At 40.6% G+C, this 6,000-nt stretch overlaps 1 protein-coding gene across 4 annotated transcripts in view; it reads right to left on the reverse strand.

The window, feature by feature from the left end:
- The window catches only part of LOC5570719 (helicase domino), a 74,730-nt gene extending 74,072 nt beyond the window's left edge, over window positions 1–658 (reverse strand). For 2 of the 4 annotated variants that reach the window (XM_021843865.1, XM_021843863.1), the window contains exon 1: window positions 465–658. The gene's annotated coding sequence lies outside the window, so the exon portion shown is untranslated. Of the gene's footprint in view, window positions 1–329; window positions 440–464 lie in introns of those variants that run through there. The other 2 variants (XM_021843866.1, XM_021843864.1) reach the window with 2 other exon arrangements.
- Between the last annotated feature and the right edge of the window lie 5,342 nt (window positions 659–6,000).

Consider the following 6,000-nt stretch of genomic DNA (forward strand, 5'->3'; position numbering starts at 1 on the left):
GACCTCCTAACATTTTTCTACACTTCAATTTCCTCATTTCACCATCAATTTTGAATGATTTTTAGGACGCCTCGACTAAAGATGCTGAAAAAATGAGCCACTAACGTTTTTCTCATTGTTTACTTTTTGATTTGAGGCATTTTCTATTAATGGTCTTGAATTAGGATCATGATTCGATTGCCGTTCATATTTCATTTATCTTGTTTGATTCTATTATTTCATGGCAACAAAGCAATTCTCGTTTAAATATAACAAACAAGAGCATCACTTTTATCCACTTTTATAACTAAATCATTTTTAAATTGAAATAACATGAAACTTATCCATACAAACAATTTTTCACTGCTTTCCCGAAACCGAAGCCCACCGTGACAGGCAGCGGCCGCCATCTTGAAAAATCCCAACACAAGCAGCCTGGCCAAGGGACTCGCCCCGACCTGACCCGGAGAAAAATCCGCATTTACCTCAGCTATCTAGCGAATTTGACGCTGGCTTGGGATTTAATACGTTCATTCCACACTCGCGATCCGATTGCACTCGCGCAGGAACGGTTTTCGGTGGAAATTTGCACGATTTTCTTCGCTAATTCACAGTTTTTCGACGCGAACGACAAGAATGCTTCCTACTTCGTGACTGCCGGAAAAGAGAATGATAATTTGCTTGCAAGCGAAGAACGGACTCCACTCTCAGAGCAGGGTAGCCAACCAAAATGGTGGCTGTTTCCGCTCACTCATGTCGCGCCCGCGGTGAGGAAAGGGGCGATTCGACAAATTTGAAACGACCGTTTGCATAATGAGTACGGTACACTCACCCAACACGGAGAAAAAACCACACTGAGCCAACTCTCTCATTCATTGGGCCGTATGAATAAAATGTAGTAAAGTTGAGTTTACTACATTCTCGGTAGTAAACGCTATATGTGGAACACGAGTGGAACATGTTTGTGTCATTTTCCTTTCTACACCTTTCGAACATACTACCACAGACAAACAGACGTAACACTTAGAACAAATTTCTTCTAAATCCATCGCCCAGTTTACACTACCATCATCTGGTGAGCATGTTGCACGAAAAGGTGTTTCGTGCAACAAGACCGGCAGATGGCGGTAGTGTGAAACGTCAAACGCGAAGAAAAACGATGCGCGCGCCTCTGGTTGTGAGATTTGTAACATAGCGAATTTGAAATGATCGTTAAATGAGTGGTCGATGGAAATTTCATCAGTGTTACGTCTGTTTGTCTGTGATACTACAAACAACGCATTGCTATGAATAAAGGTAGCATTTACTACAAAGCTACTGGTAGTTAGCTTCAGAGGTTGCTACACATGCTTTGAGATTGCGGAATTGAATGGAATAATTTACTTTTGAGTAAAAATCATGGGAAAACCATATGAGTTTTGATATTTCGGAAGGTATTTTGAGTTTTGCTTAGGAATTCTGAGGTTACGAAAACATTCGCCCCGCCAATGCTGAGATTCCGGTAAGATTACCGGCAGTAGCAATTTGTAATATCTGTGTGAATTCTGGCATTACGATAATTATGTTATTTTCTAGGAATTTTAGGATGTCGGTAGGAATTCAGATAAATATTGTAATTTGGAATTTTACTTGTAAACTCTGACATCTCAGATTACCTTTTGAATTCCGGAATTCCTGTAGGAACTTTGGGATTCCGATATGGATGTCGGATTTTTTATGATAATTCTGGAAGTTTAAATACCATTCTAGGAATATTGCGGAAATATTAGGAATCTGGTAAAACTCTAGAATTGGGGTGGGAATGGGATTCCGAATATTAATCTCTTTGAGACGGTATTTCTGTAAGAATCTACGAGATTGCGGTGGGATTCCTGCGAATTATTGTGTGAATATTTGTAATTCTAAAAATCAATCTTCGTAATTATTGTAAAAACCTTTAAGATTCCGTTGATCTCCAGTTCCGTTGGAATTTCAAAGCAAAGCTTTAATATAAACGATTTGAATGTCGGTAAATATTTTATAGATTTCAATGGGATTTTCTGTGAAATCGACAAGAATTTTGATAATTTCAAAGGGAACCCTGGTGTTTTAGGGGAGATCCTCATTGAATTCTAACGACTACCAATGGAATTACTACAATTCCCATAAAAATCTCGACATTCTAAGTTCTAGACATTCCAAGGATACTATCAGAAACCCCACCAAAATAACGAGAATATCGCAGAAACACTTAGAACTTCCGGAATTCAACATGCTGTTGTAGTAATACAACACCACAATCTCACCTGCTTCATATTTCTACGAAGCACATACTCATAAATTAAACACTTCCTCTATTTGACACAGCAACAACCTAAAATCTGACCACCCATATTTGACCTACTGGGAAAGTCTCAGCAGGCCAAGTTTACACAAACTATATTTTGCCTTCCTTATTATGATACCTCCAAATTGTTACCATATGTGCACAACAAGCACTGTCCGCATTTACGACATCTGTTTATCAAATATACCAAGCGTTGTGCTCACTTCTCGTTCAACCATTCTTTACCATATTAGGTTACCACTTAAGCCTTCTCCGAAATAAAGATTCATTCGTTAACCATCACTCAGTTAGTTAAGTCAAGTTTAATATCCGAAGTCCGGTAACCTATTACATGGCAGACCGTGACGAAAGAATTAGCTCGTCGGTTTAAAGTGAAAATCTGGTGTAACCGAAGCAAAAATGGGTTCAACCGAAACAAAACCAGCAGTGCCACCGGTTACACACGAACAAATTGTGAGCATAATCAATGCTAGCAACGCGAAAAACAAGGAACACGCCGAGGGAACCACAGTTTCGACGGAAGTTATTGCGTACACCTTAGTGGCCATAGTGATTTTCGTACTTATTTACCTGGCGTATAAGTTAATCACTAACTACGAACGTATGCATACCCAGACACGTGTGAACAATGCAGTTAGCCTGAACAATCTGAAAACAAGTGTAGTTTAATGCGCGTGGACAAAAGTTAATAAGGGAACACTCACTCAAAATGTATCAGCCAATTGCGCTTTTCTGTGTAGCGGTAGCTCTTACGCTAGCGACATTCTACATCTTGTGCGCGATAATCGAACAACAACTCAATGAAGTGTCACTATTTCACTAGACGAAAACACGGAGAGCACTTGAAAAGGCTTTGAAAAACAGACTTTGACAGTTCACAAAATTCAGCAACGGTATCGAAGTGATAACAGTAAAGTACGTCAAACCACCGATAGACAAGTGACAGTGTAGCGGCCCCCCGGCTTGGTCACTGGTTTTTTTTCGGAATATTGATCACTCTGTTTTCTTCGCACAATTTTATTTATTACTAAAAAGTCGTCACAATTCACTAGCTTTCCACCCTTAGAATCGTTCTTAAGGAATCGATGGAGACACTTTCACTTTACCCTCGATTCTGATAGCGTATGTGGGTGGTTCCACCAATTTCCCGAAATATACTTTATCCACCTATACCTTATCCACCTTATATCACTACCAAACACTCTCGACCCGAATTGGCCCGCTCGTCAATTTGGCAGAAAATGCCCACTGAACTTTGAACGAAAATGTCGAAAACGAACGGCACACCTCGTCCGAACTGGGGGACCGTCAGAACTGCGGACGTCGTACACTTTCTTCACACCGAGGCTCTTCCATCTTGGCGGGTCGGTTTTTAAAGGGTTGATTCCACCTCCTGGCGAGGAACTCACTCTCTTAATTGGTAGAACTTGTCGTCTTGTTCTAACGATCCGTGAGCGATGAGCGTAACAAAATCCGCATGTGAGTCACCGTTCTTCGCGGTTTGTGGTGTGGCTGAAATGAAAAACTTAAGCAAAACAATACGATTACCCGCCGCCTATAGGGCTAAGCAAACCAGAAAGCTGCGTAAGTAAAAAAGTTCTCGCGCACGTTTGTTTGCTTTACTCCATAGCGGTAAAATTATGTCACTATAAATTTGGCACTGTCGGCCAAGGTAAAACAAACAAAACCAAATTGACTTCTGGTTTTTTGCAGTTACGCAACAAACCACTGCAACGAGGAAGCATCCGTTACTTTGCTTCGTCAGGCTATGTGCAAGAAAACCATCATTTCCCGGATACGTAGAAAGTACCGTATCATGATGCTAGGCTGGTACAACAGTTTACAAAAAAAAAATCACACGGAAAGCAGCAAGCAGGTAGCTGCTCAACCGTCCCGCAGTGCAAAACGTAGCCGTGATGAGCCAAGCATAATTAACAGTACGACAGTGCAAAACTTAGCCGCATAGCCGTGATGAGCCAAGCAGCACCAGCAGTACAACAATAACAAGGTATTGGCCGAGTATGAACAGGAACAGCATTGTACAAACATGTATGTATTAGAAAACTTGATATGTATTCGATTTTGTTATGAATTACCCAAGAAAACAAATCCCACCAATAGCAAACATTTTATTATTCCCAACTATCAGGCAAGCAATAAGCGACCTAAAAAGAATCAAAGACAACCTTAAAAAGTCAATCTACAAGCAAATTTCTAAAGACACTTTAGAGTCGAATCTTAATTTAGCCAAAGAATTAAAAGAAGTGATCGAAAATTGTCTAGACGAAAGGTACCAGGAATTACCGTCCAACGAATTCAACGAAATCTGTAAGCAAACTAGAGACATCTATTGGGAAATTTGCACAATAACTAAACGAAAGTTAGCCAGCTCAGACGAAACGCCAAAAATGCCGCCGCCGGAAGAAAATTTTGATCTGAAAAATGCTATTGCGCTGGTACAACCATATGATGGTTCGCCACAACAATTGGAAGCTTTCGTTGACGCAGTAAGTTTACTGTCGGAATTAATCAAACCCGACCAAATGCTTACTGCAACAAAATTGTTAAAACAAGGTTAAGTGGGAGAGCTCGTCTAGCTTCACCCACTAACGTAGCCACACTCCAGGGAATAATCGACGCGGTATCGAATAACTGTAAAAGTACTGAGTCACCAGATACAGTGTTGGCAAAATTAAACAGGTTAAGATATACACGCGCAGAAAACTTTTTGGAACAAGTTGAAGCGCTTTCAACCCAATTGACCACCATGTACATCCAAAGCAAGATTCCAACAGATGTTGCCACCAAAATGGCAACGAAAGCTGGAGTCGACGCCTTAATCAACGGAATAACGGACAATGAAACTAAAATCATATTAAAGGCTAATGAATTTTCAACAATTCAATCAGCCATAGAAAAGGTGAACGAAAATATTGGCCGATCCGCTCAAGTATTGACAGTAAATGCTAGGAGAGGATTGCCGCGGAAAAACAACTGCTACAACAATAATCGTGGCAACTACTGTAACAACTACGGTAATCGCGGTTACAACCGCAACAGTTACAATAATCCCCTCGTGTGTTAAAATACACTCAAATAAAGATTAAAAAAAAAAAAAAAGTTACAATAATCGCCAAAGCCGAACGAATTACAATGAGGGTTACAATCAGAGAAATCATTATTCTCCACGAGGACGCGGAAATTTTCACAATAATCGCGGATTTACTCATAATTCGACACAAAATAATCAAAGAAATCCACGCGTTTACTACACTCAGTCTAACCAAAGACACATTAAAGACCTCCATGTCCCTTGCAGTTCCCCAAAAATTTATGGCTCATAAGGTAATCTAGAATGCCGTGAAAAGTGTACTGCGATGTGTCAAACTTGGGTACTTTTTGCACTACCGAGGGACCAAATGCAGTACTAGAAGTGGTACCCAATCTGAGCCCGAGTCGGACGGACCTGGTCTAACCAACATCCAACGAATCAGCAACCGCAGCTCGTGCCCAATATTGCATATCAGCAACCAAGTACCCTACAAACCATCCCACAGTCTGGAGCAATACAACATTTGCAGCCGCACCCTTTAGGCGGAATTCAAGGGCAGTTTACACAGTGAATGTATCTGCCAGTAACTTCGTTACAATTCAAACAAATGTAGCAAATCAACCCTGCACCTTTATCGTTGATA

The sequence above is a fragment of the Aedes aegypti genome, chromosome 2 (genome assembly GCF_002204515.2).
Source record: "Aedes aegypti strain LVP_AGWG chromosome 2, AaegL5.0 Primary Assembly, whole genome shotgun sequence".
Classification (NCBI taxonomy): domain Eukaryota; kingdom Metazoa; phylum Arthropoda; class Insecta; order Diptera; family Culicidae; genus Aedes; species Aedes aegypti.